The sequence below is a fragment of the Mixophyes fleayi genome, chromosome 1, assembly GCF_038048845.1.
Source record: "Mixophyes fleayi isolate aMixFle1 chromosome 1, aMixFle1.hap1, whole genome shotgun sequence".
NCBI classification, from domain to species: Eukaryota; Metazoa; Chordata; class Amphibia; order Anura; family Limnodynastidae; genus Mixophyes; species Mixophyes fleayi.
Genome location: NC_134402.1, coordinates 114,880,430 through 114,905,939, shown reverse-complemented (window position 1 = coordinate 114,905,939; position 25,510 = coordinate 114,880,430).

Below are 25,510 nucleotides of genomic sequence, written 5' to 3'. Positions count from 1 at the left end.
CTGCGGAATTAGTGGCACTATATAAATAGCTGCTGCTGATGATGATGATGAATGGTTTTGAGGCATTATGTAATAGTAAAGTTAGTTAAAGTTATATACAGAGGTTGAAATGGGCCAGTATGGTGGTATGGCATATCAACACTTCTCCCAGTGCTTTGATTGTATGGGGTGCCATGACTTAAATAACTGATTAGTATATTTGTCCCTTGGATATTTAAACTGAATCATTTGTCAGTGTCTGTTTTTGTAGCCCTTAAGAAAACTGCCTTAAGTGTTAAGTATGCTGCTGTATTGCTGTTTGTTTCACAAGTTTCAATCTTGAGCAGGGCTGCCAAAAGGAAATTTGGACCCCGTGGCAACAACTTCTATGGGCCCTTTCCATAGCTGCCGAAGAAAGAATGGCCACAACAGATTGGTGGCTACTTTTTTTTTTTTTAACTGAAATAAAGTTTATTGAATTTTCTAAGATAATTGCAAAGGATACAAAAAAAAAAAGAAATAGGGAAAGGGTAGGACATAAAGGGGAAAGGGGTACATAGTGGGGACGAAACACAACAATATGTCATAAAACACCAGCAATCTAGTCACTTTGTAGTATTTAAATATAATTATGGTCAGTTGACAAGTACAACTAAAGATTGGCACTCTAAACATAAGTCACTTTAACTTTACAATACGGAGACTAGTCCATTCCATCCTTGTACCTAGGCCCAAAAGCAAATATTTTTTAGATCAAGGCACGAGCCACTGAGTCGGAGATATCCAGCCTATGGGGGGACTGGGATGGGGCCCCACCTCCGTCTGTGACGTAATTATGCCAGCTACACCATTTCACTAATGGGGAAGTAGCTGCCATGGAATACGGAACTCCTAGGGTCTCCATTGGTGGCTACTTTTACTACACAGGCAGAGTAGGGCACCCAGGCAGAAATGGGCAGTTTGCACCTGTTGACCTTGAGGTCTGGTTTCCTACATTGCTGGGATGGAATGTTTATTTCATTTATAGCCTTGAAGTTTCTCAATTTTTAAACAGTTGTATGTATTGTGTGGTTTTTCGCTCTTCATTTTTATCTATCCATAAATCCATTCATCCATTCATCCTTTGAATGAATGGGGTGCCATCACCAAAATAAATGATTATTATCTTTGTCCCAGGTTCCCCATACAATCAGTGCTATGCTAGACCATACTGCAACGCATTGTGACATGAAATAGCTCAAGAGGTAGCCTGTTGGTTAGTGGCTAGTATTTTGGTGCAAAAAAAGAATCTTCCATCAGCAAAATCTTTTTAAACATAAAATAACTTTCAATTGTCAGCAAAGAATCTGAAAAAAATGCCTAGTCACCATGCAGTGTATGGTCACAAATGCCCAGCCTGTCCCAGATACAGCAATCTGAACAGCTGGCCGTGACTGGCGTCACCTTAGTCACTTAGCAATGAATACACCTTTTCTGCCACCACAAAGGATTTATTATGGTGTCCTTACGTTCACCAGAAACACTTATTAATTTTTCACACTTAAATCACATATACATGTAGCATGAGCTTCCCTGGGCTTCGTAAATTCACAAAGAATCACGGAGAACACACTAGTTTAAATTTATTTATTCTGAAAAATGTTTCCAAGGCTTCCAAGGCTTAGTTACAGAAATTAATAACAAGACATACAATATGTTGCACAAATAAGTTTCAGAAAATAAATTAGAACATAAAACCAGAGTCACTACTTACTTAGTTAAGACTAGTTCAGCTTGGCTGGTCATATCCACATCCTCTGCATACCTCAGAGCTGCTTATCTATCTCGGGATAATTTAAAAAGATTAATGACACTTGCAGAGATTCAAACTCATGTCATTTAGCAAAACACACGTTGAGATTACATTACAAGGTTACATAAAATATTCACATAGTTATACATTAATTCAACAGAAAATAACAATCAGTCATTAGATATACTACATAATCGTCACAGGTGCTATCTCACTTCTCTTCCATTCTCTAATCAGTGGAAGTTAATCCACATGCAACTTTTGTTTAATGGAAAGTTAGAACACAAAGTCCTGGATTAGCTTGGGTTCGCTCCTCATCTAATCCCCAAAGTCTCTTTCTAACTATGACATGATTCTCCTTAGATGTACTACACAAATCACTGTCAGTGACCAGTACCACAATATTATGCAGTGCTGTTATTTGTCAATCACATCTGTCTCTGCTTCATTGGAGCTACAGTCTCAATTCCCGAGCACACACACAGACACACAGGCACACACAAATGGCAGTCCATTTTAGTTAGTAGCCAACTAAACTACAATTTGTTTGAGAATTTCCGTGAACAGTTGGTTGTGACTGTACTTGGTTAGTGTCTTTGGATATCGATAAGGACAAATAAGGCTGGGGAACGGTTGTTAGCTTACCTTTGAGTGGAGTATGTAGCTCTGATGTTTTGGAGGGGTGGTCTTCTGATATGAGTTACTTTTGTCTTGCAGTGGTCTTTGCAGTCTGTGTAGGAGAATAGAGGGAGAAACAGACAGAAAGTGTGTGGGGGGAATAAAAGAATAGTAAATAAAAAAAATGGAAAACATTTAGATAAATAGATAAATGAATATAAATAAATAAATGGGGTGGTTTAAGCTCTTTGGTGGTGGTTTATATCTCTTTTGTGATATGGTTAATAGTGCTTTTGCAACTAATGGAAATGTCTATAGCTCTGAGATGTTAATACCTAGTATGTTTTGGAGTTGTGTGAGTTTCTATAGCTCTTACAATGTTTATAACTCTAAATGTTTATAGCGTTAGGGATGTCTCTAATAAGTGTGTGAATGGATATGGTTGAGATGTGAATGCTTGTAGACAGTGGGTGACGTCTAGAAAGGTTTGTGCGGTGCAGTGTCTGTTTTTGCTATTTGTTAGTTAATGTTGCTAGTGATGTGTGTATTTGAGGAGAATGGAAGTGTACAAATTGCTCTAGTAAGAGCAGTTTGGCAAAAGGTCGATTTCTATGATCTTCTATTTTGTGGGGGATCAAACAACTCAAAACAACCACGTAAGTATGCATATTTGCGACATGCATCTTCCGTGTGTAATTTGGACATGAGTGTGTCTAACTCTGAATGGCCCCCTTTATGAGCAAACAATGACATCACCAACTTATCATGATGTGGCTGCATACTAAAGATGCCAGTCATTAAGTTGTATGTATATTAAAAAACGGAAAGAAATAAAAGGAATACTGAATGCCCCCCCACACCTTTCTTCCCCAACAGTGAACCAAGCAACAGCACTTATAGCTGGGCTTTTTACTGCAAATGCGAGGGATCTACAGTATGGGGAATCCCCTGCAAGGGCCCCAACATACACCAGGCTATGATAGCCTTGTCCTGCTTGAAACAAGCCTAGAGGAGAGAGGGATGTGGCATGGGAGTATTACAGACATCAGCAACTTGGCTTATCCCAAAAACTGCCTTGGTACAGATCAAACCATTACCCGATCACTGTAGGGCAGCAATGCTTACAATGCAAACATGCCATGCAAATAAAACCATGCTATCCCATTTTATTTTTTTTATTATATAAAATAATAAACTATACCTTTACTACCTATGTGTCATATGTTTGCAGGCATTTCAGGCACAGTGTCATCCATAACCATTATAAAATTAAATTGCGGACACTATTCAATATAAATGTATACAATGTAAAAATAAACATAATGTAACCAATTAAATGTACATTTGGTATTTTTCTCCACACAACTTCAGGATTATCTGTTTTGTTCTCACAAACGTCAATGGTCGTCAAACATGTTCCATCTCTAATTTTAAATGATGTTATGAAGAAAGAGTCAGGATCTGAACTTCTTTCCCATTTTCTTATTTTTCTTCAGAATGTTTATCACAATAATGATTCAATTTAACACTAACACATCCTTTTCATGAGGGAAAAAGTATAAAGCTTTAAAGTCCAGGATAAAATGCTTATGCTAGTATGAGTTTGAGCTTTATCACTAGTGTAATAAGAAATATGTTTGCCTTTTACTAATCCATAGGGTGTAGGAAAAGCAATTTTATAAAAAATAATCTTTCTGTATTACCATTTCTGCTTCTACAATCTCTAAATTCAGTTTTCTGTAGAGACGGATGAAAAGGAGCACAACAAAAATGGAATATAAAACAGTTGCATTTGGATCAGGCTCAAAGTTTAGTGGTTACAAAATGTCTAAATCTATTTTATCTGTTAGTTCGTATTTTTAAAAATAAATATTAGTTTAAATAATAATCTTATAGTAAACTAACATTGCAAATCAAAACTATGTGCTTCAAAATGTAGGGCTTTGTAGGGCAACTATACTGGGGAAAATATGTGAGAACTGTTATACAGGTAATTGCAATCAACTGTGGCACCCTGACCAGTTGCTCCTGATAGGAATTGCTATAAAGCATAAAAAAAAGCATGAATGAACTTCTGCATCACATGACCTCCTCTGCATAACATAGGGAGGTCATGCAGCATACTAGAGGAGTGCAGTGTGCTCTGTACTACCTGCTCTTTCTCTGTGGGCTCCAGCTGTAAAAAGTAAATGAAAGCTTTGTTGGTTAGAGAAGACATGTGGAAGAGATGTGAGCTATATGAGTGGGATGATGTGAGCTAAATGTGGTGAAGGTATGAGCATACCTCCCATCTGTCCTGATTTCAACAGAACAGTCCCAATTTTAGGGTTCTGTCCCGCTGTCCTGGCTGAGGATATATTTGTCCCATGGGTGGGGATGTTGGGGGAAGGGAGGTATGTAATGGGCTGCCTAGCACTTTAGAGCGCTATCCAGCCTTCTCAGGCCATGGCCACACCCTCCACACCATGGCCATGCCTCCTTTATAACATGAACACGCACCCTGTCCTACTGCCTGGAACAGACATGTTGGGAGGTATGGGTGAGAGGCATGTGAAGGTGTGAGAGTGATTTGGAGAGGGCTGATGAGAATGTGGGGATGTCTAAAGGGCATTGTGAGAGTTTTGGGGAACATGTGATAGGTCTGGGAGACTGTGGAGAGGTTTAAGGTATAGAGATATGGTCTGGGTTGCATGTGAGAAGGTCTGAGTGGCATTTGGGTGTATATGAGGAGCTCTGAGAGGCATGTTTAGGGCCTGTGGGATGTCTGAGTAGCCATAACCCATGCCTGACAGAGCACACTACTGCTTGTAGACCTGGAACCAGTAGTGCCACATAGAAATATACTGTTAAAAAAACAAATACCGTAGAAAATATCCTTTGTTTAAATTAAATACCTACCTAATCCCTTTTTCACCACATTAATTATTATTATAGTTTATTTTTAAGGTGTCACAAAGTTTCCTCAGGTCCAGATTTATGATCAGATGCATTTTAAAAAAGAGAATGGAAGTTGTGCATAGTTCTGACCATATAGATTAGTGTTAGGACTCTGATCCTAATTTGTATTATAGCCTGTAGTACCTCAATGCTACCAGAGGTGCTGCTGTTTTAGGTTAGGGCTCTGATCCTAATTTGTATCTGGCCTGAAGTACCTCTATGCTACTAGAGGTGCTGCTGTTTTGCCATTGGACATTTCCACCTCACCTGCAGAAGTTAACCTCCTTCCCTGATTATCTCCTGCACCTGTTCCCCTTATATACCCACTCCAAACATTGTTTCATGCAGCTCATCAATTGTTTGCTGCTTCTTGTCAGTACTCCTGTGTTATTGTGCCTATTGTTCTCCTGATTAATTATCTGATTTCTGCCTGTTTTATACCTATCTATGTCACCCAAGACCCTGACTTTGTTTGATCTTGCTCCTGCTTACTCCCTGGTATCATTGTGCATCTGACCCCTAGCTTGCATGACCCTCCTTTTCCTGATTCTCCTGTGGATCATCTGGTACCTCCAGCCACCTAAACCTAAATTTGGTAACCTGCATCTGCATTTCTCCATTTGTGCCTGACATCCAGTGCCCCATGCCTCTCTACTAACCCGGTATTCAGTCTCTTTGTGCCTGTACCTCATCTGTATACCTGACACCAGTCACTATTAAAACTGGTAACCTGCATCTGCACTTCACCGTTTGTGCCTGATATCCAGTGTCTTCTTGTGCCTGCACTCCATCTACTATACCTGAACACAAGTATCTCTGCTCCAGTGGTTAAACCAGGTCATCTAGTCTCCATGTACCTGCATTACCTCTATTATACCCTAATACCAGCATAACCAAGTCTTTAGTTCCTGTTTGGTCCAGTGTGCCTTTGTAACATGACCAGATTCTGCCAAATACATTCTAATTTTTCACTACCTGCTACCATGAGCTGCCCTTCATTAGACGAGTGCCAGATTATTCTGCATTAGCCCCTGCCTGTCTGAGTTCTGCAATATATCTCACCAGCATTACCTGCAGTGCCTGTGGACTTGTGAAACAATATACACATTGACTGCATTTTGATATTACCTGTGTGACTTGTGTTCAAAATAAAGACACCACAAGTACAGTAACTACCAATACTTTCCAATGTATTCATATTGGGAGCCTTAACAATTACAGATGTGCGCTGACCCCCATATTTTGGTTTTGGATGTGGGTTTAATTAAAAGTTGTGAAAAATTTGTAAAATTATGTGATTTTGAGTGTTTCTACTCCTATATTACTATGTATAGCCTTAACAGTCATTTATAGTATATTTTACAATGTTCTTTTCCCAATTGTTCATATTTTCATGACTTTTGGCCAATGTATTGCTGCTGACCCTCTCCAATGTATTACTGCTGACTGTCAGACATGCTTCTTAACAATTATTGTGAATCTTCTTTTTTTTTTATGAAAATGTAATTTATGAAGACATATTTGAAGAAGGGTGATGATAACATTGTCATTTGTCACCATTGAGGAAGATGACCAGTGACCACTGTTATCCAAAAACCCATAATTAATTTGTTAACATCCCTACCTAGTCTCCAGTACAACAACCAAAATGTTGGCTTTTGTGTGGACCCAAACAAAACAAGCTCTTCAGCAATAAAAGTGACAGTCCCTGTCGCCGAAGTGCTTGGTTTGCTAAACTATGTACATGTCCCTTTCAACATATGGGTGGGTGGTCCCAAGGGAAACATCATCTTCACTTGCACCATTTAACATTGTACCCTCTCATTATATTTTAAATATCTACTAATGCTGCTGTCCATAGTTGAGGTCTTGTGCCCTATCTCGTCTTAATGAATGATTTTGTAACTCTATCATCATTGCATTTGCTTTCTATGATTCAATTAAAAAAATAATTAACCAGTTTATACTGTTCTCTAACTCCATCACATAGCGTAAATCAGAAGCCATCACATCTCCATCTATATATGTATTCTATGTCAGTGCCAAATTCTGTCCTCGAAATTTCTCAGAATGTGGACTTTCAATTGGATTGTCTTGTCAAGACAGATATTTTTGGCAACTAAATCTGCATCTATGTCAGTCATACACACTTACTTGTGTGGGAAGACCAACTATTGGCTTATCTGTGCTGTCTGTTTTACACATTTCTTATACTTAACTAAAATATGTCTGTCCCATATGCCTTGATACCTTTCCCCCATCACCTTTATATCTTGATGAAACCTCTCCCCTTGTTCCTCACTAAAATTACCAAGATTAGCCTAAAATCTGTGTAGTGACTATGGAGAAAGTGTCCCTTTATGCTCATATTAGTGCTCACATTTTTATAGTTTGTGAGCATGTTTTGCACCAGTTCTTCATAATTGTTTGCTTTGTAGTTACCCAAGAAGTTCTTGACAATGAAGACAAAACTGCACCAGGCAGAAGCTTCATCAGCATTCATACATTTTGTGAAATTAGAATCCTTGATAAGTTTACGCATTTAGGACCATCAAAGATTCCAGTTTTTAGTTTTTATATACTTAGTCCAGAGAACGATCTACAAATGTATTTAAAGTAATTGTCATCTTTGTCCAAGGCCTTAACAAATTGTATAATTAGTCCCAGCTTGTTATGGAATGGTGGGAGAATGATTGTTTCCCTGTCAGCCATTTAACTTTATTCTTGCTTTAAACACTCTGTATATACAAACCGTTACTACAACCAGAATATTTGTGTGTCTTACCTTCTAGAATTTTCTGATAGATTCCCATAGGCACGTGTTATGGCTAATAGTTCTCTATTAGTTGAGGATATCCATTATGTCAAGAACTAGAGCAAATTTGCAAAATCTTTTTTCATTTTTTAATTCAGCAACCACAAAATACCCTTAATTCTTTCATATATCCTTGGTTACTAAAGAAAATAATGTTGTTGGGCTGTGTTATTTATATTAAATATTTATATACAAGTGTCGCAAGTCTCTGGCAGTCTCATTTACCTGGGAGTAAAGGGTGAGGGTTCCAGTTCCAACACCACTGCATATTCAGATCACTTACGGGCCAAAAGGATGAATCGGGATTGACCTTTTAATCTCAAACTGGACATGTAACTGGATGTAGATATACATGGTAACTGCGAATATATCAGAGTTTCTTTGTTTGATTCACAAGGACAGCATTATGGCACAGATCTACCTTACTCCCGGCATATGAGCAAAAAAAGGTATTTGAAAGCTCTGTACTTGGCTACCAATGAATGCTTTACCCTTCGAGAAGTGCATAGTACTAGTCTTTGAAGTTTTTAGTATGGGTGCAGGCCACTTTCGTCTATCATCATTAACATTTATTAATATAGCGACAGCAAAATACATAGCACTTTACAATTGGGTATCTGCTTCTCTAAATATCTACTGATGCCTCTGTCCATCTAATATCTGATAGTTACTGGCTCTTCACTTTCCATGATGCATGCTGTATAACGTTCCAAATCTAGTGTGTGCGTAGTATTGCAACGTTTTTAACTCTTGCATCTTACACTAATTTTACTTGCTGCATAATAAAACTAATGGGTTTGCTTCAGTTGGTGGCATTTTTCAGCCACTGCAATGTTCTACATGCAGTCACTGAATGTCGAAAATAACCATAAAGAACCCACAAACACCCTTTTTTTGCCCACTTAATACAGATGTGACTGCCCCACAGAAGATTACTTTCACTAGAAATTTTAAATTTTAAAAGAAATAAATCTAATTGTTTTTTGGGTACTGCTGATAATAGTCATACAACTAATAGTCATACATCAAAAGCACACTGTTTGTCTCTACTAAATATACTAGTGAGTTCAGAATGATATCTAACTCAGTGCTATATATATGCATTAATAACAACCAGTAGCCACTACTCTGGCTAAACTATCTTACAAATTGTAATTAATTCCAATAGATCAGCAAATTATTCTAGCTGACTGATCTCTACAGATTTGTTTTACAATAATCACAACTATTCTATTGTTTTCTATGTTCATCTTTCAACCTGAATGTTATTCTCAGATCAAAGCATTGCAGTTAATATTCTCCCTACATGCTGTCTATTCTAAAATGGCAATTGAGAAAATGAGGGAGGGCTATATATATATAGAAGATATAAATCTCACGAGTTTTGCATCAACATTTTCCCAGAAATTATGTTTTCCGCCATTTTGAGATCCGAAACTGACATGCGCCACAAGTCAGGAACCCTAAATCTCAGATCTGTCAGATTTCTCTGAATCCGAACTGCTCATCTCTAATATAGATATGTCTCAATTTGCATCTGGGTGTAAGTACGCTCTGCCTAAATGATACTTGCCGTATGTAGATACACACAACAGACTGCAGTATACACACAAGCGTCTGTTCACTAAAAGGTCACATTTGAACACATTAAAAAAAAATTATATTTTAAAATAAATAGATAACTCTTAACAGTATATTCATCAATCAAACTATGTATTTAAAAAAAATATATTTTAATTGTGTTTTTTACATTAAATACAAAAACCAAGATGCTTTTAATGCGTACTGTACATACAATGTGTTTATGGACAATCTTCCTTACATAAACATGTTCTGTGCCAGATAATCGCATGCATGTCAGTCATCACAATCAGTCGGTACTTACACCTGCCCTGTAGCTGGTGCAATTGATATTAATAATTACAAGAAACACAGAACTTAAATAGACCGCAACTCCATTGTTACAACCCTTACTGTACATGGCCTACATTCATCCACCCCTTCCCTCCCCATTCCACCTCTCAAGTCAAAGTCCTTTGTAAGTGTCACTTGTGTTCAGTACATGAATTGCATGCAATTGCATTCATTGGTGTAAGGTCTGTTTCTGAGCATACACAGAGCTGTTTTATGCAAGATACGACATGCAAATGGACTTACGTCTGAAAATAAATTAAGCCCTAAGTGTACAAGTAAGGTAGAATTTAAATGGGGGAAAAAAACATGTGAGATATGTCGTTAAATATTATGTGTTGACATCATTATCAAATCACATGAAAAATAACATAATTTATGAGGTCACTGATATCATCACTTGGGACATTTCAAATATTACTACATTACTGATTGACATCACAACATCTATCTTATCAATATCTGCAATCACAAAGCAAATTACTACATCATACTGATCAGAAATATTAAACATAAATCAGGCCAATAGTTTAGAGATCCATTAGCTTACATTTCAACGGCAGTGAAAATGAAAGACAATAGGTACAAATGGTAAAGTCATCATCAATATTTATTTATATAGCACCAGACATTTCCGTAGTGCTTTACAATTTGGAACAGACAGTAATAAAACAATACTGGATAATACATACACAGAGGTAAGAGAGCCCTGCCCACAAGCTTACAATCTACGTGACAATCAGAAATTGATACACGAGGATAAGTGCTGCATCATATTGCATATTGGACCGGCTAGAATGCAAAGGTAAACGTACTTAGTGGGCTATATAATCAGTCACACAGCAATGTTGTCACAGGTTTATTGCATTGTGTTAACGGTGTATAGGGTGGTAATAGGGTAACTTAGGGAGGTTAAGAGGGTGGTTGAGGAATATTATAAGCTTGCCTGAAGAGGTGGGTTTTCAGAGAACGCTTAAAGGTTTGAAGACTAAAGAATAATCTAATTGTGCGAGGGAGGGAATTTCACAAAGTGAGCGCAGCCCAAAAATAGTATTGTAACCATTAATGAGAGGATGTGATAAGTGTGGAATAGAGACACAGATCTTGTGCAAAACGGAGCTGTCGAGTCGGAAGATATTTTGAGACAAGTGAGGAGATGCTTTTGCAATTTTGTTGATGGCCTTATATGTTAGGCACACTGGAGTCCCATATGTTTCAGGGCCTTAGATGGTGTATATATAATGTATTAATCACATAATTTCAAAGAGATTCTTTTCTTTCATCTTTGCAATCCAAAGAATTTTTTTTTATTAATGACACTAAACTGCCTTGTAGAGCCACAACACGAATAGCAGTTCAGGAGGCCTTTCCACAACTGCCCATACCAGAGCAGATATGCTATGATTGGTCAGAGTGAAAAAAAAGATCTGATTGGTTAGTTAAAGATCTCAATGAATTTTATTGTAGAAATGAGGTTTATTGATAATAATCCTGTTGTTTCCAAACACTATTACCCTGGGGAATCCTGTCCCATGCTGAAGAAATTGCAGCCGTGTCCCACTATAACAGGGGGTCCCTATGCTGCTGGTTCCATATTTTAGTGTCATAGCCTTTTTCTGGTTGCAGCTTTTGTGGGAGGGACCCCATGCAGCATGCCATACCCGCAATAGCGGTAAAAAGCCAAGGCTACAAGCGCAGATTCTTGGTTTACTTTTGGGATTAAGGGGCTAGAGGCACTCTTTATTTATTTAACACTCTGTTTTTCTTACACAGTAAACGTTCAGCCTGATGATGATTTCGAGCAGCAGCACAGATCTTTGCTCCAAAGGTAGAGCAACTGCAACAAATACACTTCCTGATAGGCATATGTGCATCTGTCTCCACCATCTATATAGCAACTATGTGAACACACCTTTACTGTACACTCCCTACGCTTGCATGCTCCTTTACCACCCAGTTCTGCCTCATAAGGTGGAAGAAAATGCAAGTCAGGGAAATACAAAAATCTTAATAATAATGTATGTAAAAAAAAAAAATAACTTGCATCTAACTCTAAATAAGACCCATAATATGTGTGTTCACATAAAAATCACTATAGGGTCATAATCCAACAGAGGAACTGCCTTTCATATAAAACACTTTTAGAGATCCCATTCAAATAAGTCCACACAAGTAATAGCTTGATAATAGAAGTTCATGGGTAAGGTAACAAAGTAGGTTAGCCTATATGTGGTTACTATGTATTCATTATGTGAATAATTATTTGTATTAGTTAAGTAATTTCAACTTGACCTAAGCAGTTTTTACTGTGGACAATAGACAAACTGTACAAGACAACTATATCATGTCACAAACTGACAGAAAAAAAGCACTTACACTCTGCTATAATGAATAGAATTTCCATTGTAGTGACTTACAAGATAAACTCTTCTAAGACCAGCAATGCTTTATGTCTTGGTTTCCTTGTTATGAAGCCTAGCTACAACTCTTTTGATGCTTCCTCTAAATCTATAACTGAATCATCATTTTTCTTTCAAGTTTCTAGGCCTAAAAAACGCTTTTACCAAAGGCAGACCATTATGCCCAACTAAATTTAATACATTTACTGATAAATATATTTACTGATAAACTGGACTTTACGCATAACCTTTATTAAAATGAACCAAAATTAAATTAAATTAAAATTACTTCAATTATTTAGCTGGCATAAATTGTCTAACCGTGCAGTATATTTAAAAGCCGCACTAGTAAACAAGGAAAGCATATTATTTTGTACATGTGTGATACAGTAATGTGTAGTTCTGGACTTTTGTGTCAGAACTAAAAGCGAAAAACTGCTGTAATTGAAATATCCTTTATATGAATTTCATTTGAAACATGTAAGAGAAAATGTTTATTTTTTACAAGGCACTGCGGTGACATAACTTTTTTAATTAATAACAGGAATGCCTTCTGCTTCCGCAAGTAGTCCTTCAGTTCACTTATGTGTTTATCTACCTAGCTGTCTAATTGTCTATCTGTCCTTTACATCTATCTTGTTTAGTAAACATACTTTTAAAAGTCAATTTGTTTCCAATTTTCAAATTTTTTCCAGTTTGACTTTTAAAAAAGTGATTCAATGACTCTGACTAACTTGTAAAAAAGATATGCTCATCTCTAGTCCCAGAAAAACGCCGTCCTCATCTGTTAAATGGTCTATAGAGATGATAAATAAATGTGGTATTGCAGCTGTCTCATCTATGACCAGGCCTATTTTCATGGTTTTATGCTTTGTTGGTTTGAAACTGTAAAAAAAACATATGTAGGAATGAGCAAATCTTTTAAAACTGTTTTGTGAAATTCCACATGTAGCGCTGGTGGAATTTTAAGTGTTTCCAGCCTTATAGCAACCACACCACAGAGCAGAATTTATTGACTGTTGTTACCCTAGCTCTATTAATAAACTACTTTGCACCTTAGCAACATGTCCTGTTATACCTTGACATTTGATTTTTGTGAAACTTTGCATCATTGCACATCTTTTTTGCTTCCAATTTTTAGTACATACCAGTCCATCTTAGCTGCGCTAGTCTCCAGCACAAGCTCTGTTGACCAAAAGCAAAGCCTCATTATGTTAATTTGTTCTCCCCAATATATATTATTACCTCCATATACTATAATGTCTATTTTATTAACCCTGTCCAATTTTATCCCTGACAACTTCAGCGTCTGTTTGCTATTCTGAGTATCTGTTGTTCTTCCATGTGTATGGATAGCTGTGCTTGATCTGTCAACTGATTAATATGGAAGCAACAGTTCAAATTATATACATATGGACAACTACACAGTACCACTGCTCTTCTTCTGTATGATATATTCAATTTTCAGCATGTGTTTATTCAGTATATACAAAGTAACTGCATAGCATTTCTCTTGATCTTTGCAGGGTATATAGAGTGTTTGTTCTTATTCTACATGTAGTTGACTGGACAGCACCACTACTTTTGTTTAATACAATGGAAACTGGAAACAATGAATCATCACAGTGCCTTCTATTATGTGTAAATGTGCCTAATTATCCATCTTTTATATACATTAATGTAAGTTCACAAATGTGGTTTTGGGAACCCTCTGCATGCTTTTCTGAGCCTGGCTGCATATATGCATGGCTGAAGGGGTAAAAAATGTCACTGCAAATACCTCCCTATTATCACTTTAAGACCACTCACTTTAGTAAAAGCAGCTTTCATTTTAATCTGTTCAATACTTGTCTTTATATATGTCTTAAATTAATTCTGAGAGTGAAGTAATTTTTGGATTGCCTTTATTATACATGTCACAATCATATCATCATCATCATCATCATCATCACCATTTATTTATATATCGCCAATGATTCCACAGCGCTGTACAGAGAACTCATTCACATCAGTCATACATATGTCACAATCATATATTTGTAGGCTTGTACTACATTGGCCAAAATACACCTAAAAATGACACTTCTCCATATTATGTGCAAAATTAGTGACATTTAAACTTTAGACAAAGGCTGATCTCTCTTCTGAGTATGTGTAAATTCAACAAGGTAAGACCCTATAGATGTGTGCTATCCACTCAATCTTGTTTTTGTATCTGGGCCCAATACTAGCTGCACAAGTTCATCTTCCTTACCATTACCAAAGAACTCCCTGATTTCCACCCATCAAAATAGTTCAACCTCAGCAGACGCCTCTCCATTTTTACCCAGATCTATGAGCTCTTTGTAAAATAGACATTTTTACATAAAAACAGTATGAAACATCATTTACACTGCTTGATAAATTACTTTTAATGGATATAGCTTTTTATAAAGAATTTTAAAAGTATTAAGGCCCTGTACCTAGACCTCCACCAGCTGTCATTGAGAATAAAAACTATAATCTGAAGGTAAAGGTGGGGAAGGAGGGCAATTGGTCAACAGGAGCCTAGCAGAGACATTCAAGGGACTTTTAGGTGTATCTTTAAAATAGATCCGTTCAATTCTTTTTCTGTATTCCAGACCATTTTTTACAATGTTACGGACACCTCTCTTTTTCATGCTTATGATGACTTTATTTAAAATCTATATGGAATATGGATATTTGAATATGATATTTGTAACACAATGTCCACAAGTAAATACTGCAAATGTCATGCATTGGAAAATATTTTCTATAATTATCTTTAAAAATATAATTATGCTAATGCTTTAAATCATAGATTATTTCTGGCAAATGTCAAACAGAACTTTCTCTTGTTAATAATGTCACTTCATTACATTGGTACATCCTGTAGTTATGTTACATTACTACACAGTCTAAATATATGCCTTGCATAACTGCATTTTAAATTTTTCATTTTTTTCTCAGTAAAATGTAATCATATGTATTTGAATAATGTTTTCAAATGTTTAGAAAAAAAAAACTAGGAATGATGACTATTTTTATGGGTCTACAAATTATTATACAGGCTGGCGGCAATGCACATAGCATATTCACATACATTAATGACTTTCTATGAATTTGCAAGGAAGAAAAGTTAGCATTTGCATTTTTACTTGATATAGAATTGAATAGAAATGTGTGCAGTCATACACAAGCATCAAATCAAAGTGAGCCAATACACTCTATTGCAAATGAGAAAATAATGGTTTGCTTTGCTTTTTCATAGAGTCAGCCTTCATTTAACATATCCATAAATTACTTGATAGGACCTTTTTTTAATATGCTTGTACTTTTACATGCAGTCAGAAGACATAAACATGTAGATATGTAGACCATATGGATCAGTGAGCTAACTTGCTAGTCATGGTAAATATTGCATCAATTCAACGTTTCTGATTGTGTTATATTGACAATATTTAACCATTTTTTTAGGTTAGTACATGTTGTACGCTGACAAATCATGTAGTTGTTTCTATTTTTTTCTGGTTTACCACTTCTCAATATATATTACAGCTTATATAAGTATTTAAAACAGGCCATATATCTGCTCATCAGTACTGGAGATCCAGTCTCCTCATTTGTCTTTTAAAATCCTGTGTCTTCTCTAAAGTTTATTTTGAACATTATTTGTCTTTCCCTCATTAGTCCTGCCTGAAATTCCTGTATTTTAATGCCACTCCCCCTGTTATCTTCCTCAACTGTTTGTAATACTTTATTCTCATTCAGGTTCTGCCAAAAGACCCACTTCTGCCAGACTAAAAACTTTCCTCTCCCTCTCCTCACTTTGTAGGTAAGTATGTTACAGTATTGCCAACTGTCTTTTGCATAAGTAGAATACCACCATCTAGGGGTTTGGGTTTGGAGTACAATTTGTGGCTATAAGGATTGTATTCTCAAGTACTCTGAGAGATATGACTGCCAATATTTTCCAGTGCCTTCACCAAAATATCTAGTGCTGAAAATGATCTAAAATTAAATTATAGGGTATATTGTATTTTACTATCTAGAAATTAGCAACGCCACAAATAGACCATGAACATTAACTAAAATGCAAAATTATTTACAATAATGTCATAAAATAACTTAGAACATTCTAGTATACATTATTTTCTATATCTTTCTAATGATGTCTTACTAAATGCACCGGTCACAAACGCACAGCCTTTCCCAGATACAGAAATCTGAACAGCTGGTCATGACTGGCGTCCCCTTAGTCACTTAGCAATGAATACACCTTTTTTGCCACTACAAAGGATTTATTATAGTGTCCTTACGTTAACCAAAACCACTTGTTAATGTTTCACAATTAAATCACATACACATGCAGCATGAGCCTCCCTGGGCTTCATAAATTCACAAACAATCCCAGAGAAAATGCTATATTAAATGTATTTTAATCCGAAAAATGTTTCCAAGGCTTAGCTACAAAAAAGTTAATGACAAGACATACAATAGATTGCACAAATAAGTTTCAGGAATAAAATAAGGAATAAAACCAGAATCACTACTTACTAGTTAAGATTTGGTCTATGAGGGAACACAATTGAGAAATATGAGACATTTCAGTCTTGATAGACCCCCTCATGAAATACACACGTTATTGCCTAAGGCAGAAGGTTTTAAACCTTTTTCCACATAGCTCTCACCCCCCACCTTTGGAGTTTAGCTGTCAATAAGGACAGATTGATCTCCCAAATGTCACAGGGCTTTCGAAGTGAGCTAGGGATGTCTTGTGATTGAGAATGTTCACAGGACCTTGAGTTCTCACCTCTGCTCGTTCTGCTCGGCTAGATGTTTACAACCTTGGGGCTTCAAAATCATCAGAGATGCCTATTTCTCCCTGGTCTGGTTATTTCAACAGATTATTGACTCATGTCATCTAGCAAAGCACACGTTGAGATTACATTACAAGGTTACATACAATATACATTGTCATACATATATTCAAAGAAAGTAACAATCAGTCATTAGATATACTACATAATCATAACAACACCTCAAGATTTATACAATACAAGAGTATTCCACTTTTATAGTACGATTTTAAGTTTTTAATATGGAAAAAAAAGTGTCAATTTCCTTGGTAAATTCCTCCTACAACCGTAACTATAAACTTGTATAGAGGATACAATTTTGGAAAAGGGACTATTTGCTGATGGAGCTGCAATCAGACCAATGGTGCACATATATTAATTCCTAAAGGTTACAAAAAAAGACTGTAATATAATGTCTATCTAAACGTAAATCTAGAAGACTAATTATATTAATTTATACTACAAATTGGAATGTATCTTATTAAGGACAATTATCCATTTTGGACAGCCACAAATTGCTGAGCTCTGTATAATTTCTCGTTAACTGCTGTTGTTATATCAGTTACAACAGGTTCTACAAAATCTAATGCATAAATTATGAAACATAATATTTTGTTCATAATTCTTAACTATTTCCAAGCAAAATATTATAGTCTGAACTTTAACCTCAAACAAACTAACTGCAAATTATGATTAAGTTAATCCTGAAGGCATAGTTAAATTGACATTTGGAGATGGCATTTTACAGTGTTAGCCGCTGACACTATTGAAGCAATAAAAAGATTAAGCAAATAAATCTAAATATAACGATTTTTCATTATTATTTAACAATCAGTATCCAGCAAGATTTTCAAAATTTTAATATTAACAAAATGAATTATATTAATTACATAGCTTTTAGATTTTAAATTATAGTTTTTATATTAAATATATTTAGAAATTATACACTATCAAAACACTAATTGTGCTGCTGTATTTAGTTAATTAATTTATTCTTACTTCAAGTTTCAGTAAAGACCTGTCAACATCACCCAATTCCGCAGTTAATGTTCTGCAGACCTCCTTTTTTCCCATCACAACAACCAGAGATGAGCAAAATGTTTAGTCAAGTTCTGGGATTCTCGGGGATAAATGTATCAAGCTGAGAGTTTTCCAGCGGGTTTGAAAAGTGGAGATTTTGTCTATAACAACCAACGAGATTCTAGCTTTCATTTTGTAGAATGTACAAAATAAATGATAGCTAAAATCTGATTGGTTTTTCAAACCTGCCGGAAAACTCTCAGCTTGATACATTTACCCCTAGGAATTTTTAGTTATTCTGAGCCTATGAATAACTTCATGAATTGATTTAGAATTTTTTGTAAAGGAAACAGGGGCAACATTATTTATCGAAACACTGCACATTCCAATAACTATCTCTGTCATGTCCAGCTTGGAGAAAATATTTGGTCCAAATAAGGGGTACTGCATTTCTCCATGCTCTTGATTGGCTGGAGAAGAGAATGCATAATTTCAAGATGATGCACATGTAGATTGAACATGCAGAGGACTACACGGTAAATATAATCTCTGATTTAGCTCTGCAAAAGGGGTCAAGCCACTAAGTACTAAATAACCCCACCTGGTGGCACATCTTGAGATCATCTGGTCTGGGGGTTCCCCTGAGAGGGGGCCTGGGGCATTTGCCTCCAGCACTCCCCGTTCTGATCTTTTCCATTGAGTTGTCAGAAGAAAATTGCACTCAAACAGTTGCAATCTCTTTTAGGACAACTCAAGTTTGCTTGTAAAGTGATGCATATGGGGAGGGTGTTTTATTTTATGGATCAAATGCTGTATAGTTTTGATTTTAATAAATATACTCATTCTGCTTGGTTATCTGGTTTCGTAGCTTATTGTTATGGTAAATGGTGTGATAAATTTGTAGCCAAAGTCTTGTCAGAATGCAAGTTTTCTTTCTAGTATGGGGTTATTGGAATTGTTACCCATTGTTGTTGCCACTGATATTTGGGCTAATAGTTTCAAGAATAAAAGAATACAGTTTTCCTTTGATAACATGGAGGTGGTACAAGTGTTAAACAATGTTTCTGCTTCCTCTTCTCCTGTTATTCACTGACATATATATCTAGGGGTAACTGGAGCAAGCTGCAATTTTCAGGGGTGTTTAAAAAGTGGAGATGTTGCCTATAGCACCCATTCAGATTCTAGTTATCATTTATTTAGTACATTCTACAAAATGGTAGCTAGAATCTAATTGGTTGCTATAGGCAACATATCCATTTTTCAAACTGAATGGAAACTCACAACTTGATACATTTACCCCTAGATATCTATGAGATATATTTTCCCCCTGGTTGTGTCATGGATCCAGGTTTATCATGTAATAGGTGTTGAACATAAATTGCTCATTCACTGCCTTTTGGAGTGTTTCTGCTCATTGACCCATGTAATAGAATTGGTTGAATTACTTTACCCAAGTCATTTCTGGAAGATGGCATTGCAAATACTTCAGAATTCAGAGCTCCATTGCACCCAGTACACCAATGCTTCCATACTATACCATGCAGTGGTCAAAGTGGAAATTTAGATGTGGCGTTATGGAAATTTAGAAGTGGTGGTATGAAAAATGTCATGGGAATGTAAGTGAATGGATTTTGATAGTTTTACAATGAAGGCAGTAGGATAAGTGGCGGTATGACAAACCACCTTATACACCCCCACTTCGATCACAGACACCATATATTTTCAGAGGTAGGTGGTTGGTATTCTGAAGATGTTTCTTCAGTTTTTGGTAGCAATTTTGTTGGTGTATCTGCTTCTCAGCTTAATAGGATGATAGGTAGGTAAGCCTATTTATTCAAGCCACCTGGTTTGAGTGACACAATGATTTACATGGTATTGCATAGGAGCTGTGAGGTTATTCTAGTAAGAGAGGGTTTAGCCTGATTGCCATGACTAAGTAATCCAGAGATTCAATATGATCTCCGATTTCAAATTTTTCTAATTGGGTTTGTGCTGCTTGCCATTTCAGTGTACTGTACACAAACAAAGCTTTGAGCTGCTACTTTTATAGTAACAAAGTACCTCGAACATTAGATATTTAGAATTTTTCATTCAATAACATGCAAGGGCAAAATAAAAACCAATGTTTCTTCTACAGAGAAACATTGCAGTCAATGGGTGATTGTTAGCGCTAGCCAGCAGGATGTATTATTTTGCATCAATAGCAATTATTAAATATTTTTGAAATCACAAACACATAACATATTTATTCATCTGTAGCCAATATTATGCACAATATTAATCAGTGTGTAATTTGAGGTGGTGGTGTCAGTGCACCACCATATGACTATGACTCAGGCAAGTGTCCTGTGTTTCCAGTGTTATGTGTGACTGTGGTAACAGATCCAAGATGTGTAATCAGTTGTTGAACAATAGCATGTCCCCTTACCAAATGATGGGTGCCCTTCCTCTAGGATGCCTTCTTATGGTCACCCCTGTTGAAACTGCATATTTTCATTGACTCTCTTAGAGAAAAGTAATACAAGCTCTACATATTACAAGATTAAACATTAATCTTTTCTGAATATTGTATCATACTTTTAAAGTTTAATAACTATTTACCTGAATTTAACATATTGTAAAAAATCTGTGAATTTACAGTAGTATGTGCAAAAATGTGGTTGATCACAACTTCCAAATGTCTCTTTCAGTTTTCTTGCTATTCCCTGCATAAATATTCTGAGGTCTTCTTTCTTGCACTGCATGCTTGAGAACTCCCCACATATTTTAGCACTCTATTCCTATATGTACTTTATAATGGGTTTTGAGTTCATGAGAACTGACAACAGACTTGGGAAACAGAGGAGATAATGGTGTTGCCAACAATGAGCGAGAGGTAGAGATCGGCAGAGACCCTTAAAGGTGGAAAGACAATAAGTAAAATTTTGGATATATTGAGTTTGAGAAAGCGTTGAGACATCCAGGAGGACATGGCAGGGAGGCAACTGGATACCAGGGTAAGATGCAGGTGGAAAGATATAAGTTAAATAGGTAATATTTAGTTTAAATAGTTCTTACTTACACTGCGACATTGTATTTTCCTTTACTGACTGCCAAAGATTATTTCTGTTTTTCAATGAATTTATCTTTTGTGGTTTGGGCCAAAAGGGATTGTGTTTCATCAAAATATTTTAGCTATTGTAAGTAGTTTTTCACATATCTGATTCTGACCTATGTGTGAGGTCACAGGAATAGTTTGTTTATGACAATTCTGACAACCCTTACTCATCCATAAAGATTCTTTTTGTGGAAGCAAAACTTTGCTGTGGACCATTACTCTGGTGCCAGCTAAATACTGCTGCAATACCTTTTTTGGGGGAAGGGGGTTCTACTTTGCATATCTGACCAGTTTGTGAGCAAATCATTCAGAGGTTTTTTTACATGACTTACTTAAGATTCTTTCTGACAGTGACAATGAGATGGATACATTGGGTGAAAAGATTGATGCATTTAGATACCTTTTATAGCTTCACTTGCTTTATAACAGTGGTGGCCACCTGTGCCTCTAGAGCCACATGTGGCTCTTTGAGCTTTGAAATTTGGCTCCTGGCCAGGTGCATCAACGAAGTATAGTCATCCAGGCACTGGTAGGGGTAGACTGGAAAATGTTCATCTGCTAGACTGATCAAGAGCAGACACATCCTGCGTCTTGTGCAGAGAGGTCACAGTGTCACAGACAATCCAATCAGGGAAGGAGGAGGAGAAGTGTGCTCTTCCTCCGTCCTCTATGCGGGCAAGTAAGGGGCATGTGAGATCTGATAGCATGTGAAGAGGCTGAAGGGCATGTAAGGAGATGTGATGGCATTTGGGGAGATCTGATGGAATGTGTGTAGATCTGTAGGCATGTGGGGAGGGTCGACTGGCATGTATGGAGCATATGGGAAGGTCTAATGGCATGTATGGGGAATTTGGATATATCTTATGGCATGTGGGGAAGTTAATGGGCATGTAAGGGGCATGTGTGGATATCTGATGGCATGTATAGGGAACTTGGGTAAATCTGATGGCATGTTGGGAGGTCTGATGGCATTTAAGGGGCATGTGGTGAGATCTAGTGGTACGTGGGGAGGATTTTATGATTATTCTGAACATTTTAGCAATGTGTTGGATATTCTGTTTTTGTTTAGCAAGATATTGTAAATTATGTTATATTTTCAATATATGTGTGTACAATATGTATGCACAGGTTTATAGTGGATATATGTATGCACACACATATAAAAGATAAAGTTGGCTCTTTGCAGTACCTATAGATATTCCTTGGCTCTTGATCTCTGACTGGTTGGCCACCCCTGCTTTATAATATTCAGCTATATTTATTTTCAAATTTTCAGTCAGCTGTTTGGAGGAGTCAAGAGTTGTTGTGTAAGCACAAGAAGCTGGGTATTTAGAAGTGTTAGGTCTCTGATTGTCTTCACCTAAATTTAAGACCATAAAAGTCGGTCAGATTTTATGGCATTTTTAAAGTATTAATTAATCAACTTCAGATCAGATTGCCCAAACTTTTGCACATGTCCCATATACTGGTTATTTTGAATTCAGCAAATAAGTTATTGTACATTGAAATATGAAAATATTAAGACATGTGCCATGTTTATATTTGCAGTATGCAGAAGTTGTGTTAATTTGAGTAGGGTAAGCCCTGTCTAAGTGAAAGCAATCAGGACAGACAGCAAAAGTAAAAGAGTAATGTGTAGACAGGATAAGGTTTGCATTTTGCAGACAGTAATGTATAGAACAACAATGCCGAGATAGTTATTCTTAACTCCATGCTGTGTTGCAACTTTGTAGCTTATATGCCTATTTTCTGCTTTTTATGCTATATGACCTAATGTTTTCATGAGCTCTAAGTTGTAAATTTTCTAAGCTTCATAAATTCTATATTCTCTATTTAGATTCAAGTTTGTTTTAATATTTCCGATCAGTATGATGTAGTAAATAGCTTTGTGATTGTGGATATAATTATTGATGAGATAGATGTTGTGATGTCAGAAATCAGTAATATTTGAAATGTCCCAAGTGATGTCATCAGGGACCTCATTAATTATGTTATTTTTTATGTGATTTGATCAAAGATGTCAACAAATATTACAGGTATATTTCATATGGTTTTTTTTTAATTTAAATTCTACTTTACCTATACACATAGGGCTTGATTCATTTTCAGACGTAAGTTGATTTGCATGCCATGTATTGTGTGAAATAGCTCTGACCTTTTGCCAATGAGCAAAAATTCCATATAATTCATGTCCAAACGTAAATGACACTTATGACTCCCTACAACTTGAGAGGCAGGACAGGGGAGGGAAGGTTGCGGACTACCGTAGCCCAGGTACAGTGAAGGCGTTCCAATGCAGGTGCAGCAGATTCAAGTCCTGGCATTGCCATAAGTACACTTCTTTTCATACCTAAGGTTTGCTCCTGCTCCAGGGCAGGTGTAACTGATGGATGACAGCGATGACCAAACAATGGAAATGCCTCTCACATTCTAATGGAATGATTGTTAATTCAACTGCACCACTTACCTCATTGAAGACTGTATAAGACCATTGTAAGGGGGCGCCATTGTGCCATTTCATTGAAAAAAAACCTGTCATTGCATACTAAAGAGATTGGTGAAATTTGTACATGTCTCACTAACAACAAAACAAATTTTAGCTTATTTAAAAAGCATTGCATACATTAGCATGTGTGTAAGTTTCAAATTGTCTTTTTGACCCTTTTAGAATATTTTCATATATTAGCATTGCTATATTGTTTTTTAAACTCTTATGCTCCTTTTTACATAGGTCCATATATTAGCATTCCTATATATTTTTTACAAATGTATATAGATATTTGTATACATCAGCATTGCGGTTTTGTTATTAATTTTAATATTTATTTAAAAATTGTAACATTACACACTTTATTATACTGAATTGCAAATATTTATTTTTTTAAACACAGAACTTTAAAAACTGTATAACATTAATATGAAAGAAGCTTTTATAGATGTATTTTTTTCTATAATGTGTAATTTCAAAGTGAGCACAAAAACTATCATCAAGCATAATCATCAGCTATTTATATAGCACCTCTAATTCTGCATTGCTGTACAGGGAGCTCACTCACATCAGTACATGTCCCATTGGAGCTTACAGTATAAATTCACTAACATACACACACACACACACACACACACACAGACCAAGAGAGGCTAAGGTCAAATTTGGTAGCAGCCAATTAATCTACTAGTATGTTTTTGGAGTGTGGGAAGAAACCGGAGCACCTGGAGGAAACCAACACAAACACATGGAGAATATACAAACTCCACACAGATAAGGCCATGGTCGGGAATTGAACTCATGACCCCAGCGATGTGAGGCAGAAGTGCTAACCACTAAGCCAGTGTGCTGCCCATAGCAACTGGCACACCGTTGAAGACCCAGGGAGTCTGTCTTCAGGCCACGTGTCAGCCTCTTTGGGATGTCTGATGCTGAGGTGATCCATCCCTATTGGCTTCCACCTCATGCCATAATGGACACTCTATGCATTGTGCAGAGTGACCTTGAATCTCTGCAGAACATTCTGACAGCAATAGCACCACTGACCAAACTTGCCCATATTAAATTTCTATGCATCTGGTTCATTCCAGTCCACAGCAGGATTGTTCCTGTCCACATTTATTCCTGTGCTGAAGGTGGTGTTGTGGACTTTAGCACCGCTCATCTATCAATCTGCCACTCTAGGGGTCCCTTGTGCCCATAAAGTGCCAGTTTTCCACCATAGTCGGTTTCCCGTATGTTATAGGGGCATTAAATGGCACATGTATAGCCCTGATCCTATCTAATGGAAATGAAGCTATTTACTGGGATAGAAAACATTTTCACCTGATAAATGTTCAGTATACATGTGATGCATGGCTCCATATTCGATGACTGGTTGCTAAATAGCCAGGAAAAAGCCATGATTCTTTTTCTTTCAGGCAACCAGGAATATTGGTCAGATTAGCCTAGAGTCATGGAGGTGCAAGGCCATATGGAGACGAGTGGCTATTAGGTACTTTTTTACTTACATTATTATTTATTGTTAGGCCGTATTTTTCCTAAATAGATTTGTCAGTACAATGGACTAATATAAGGTTTGTTTGCAACCTTGG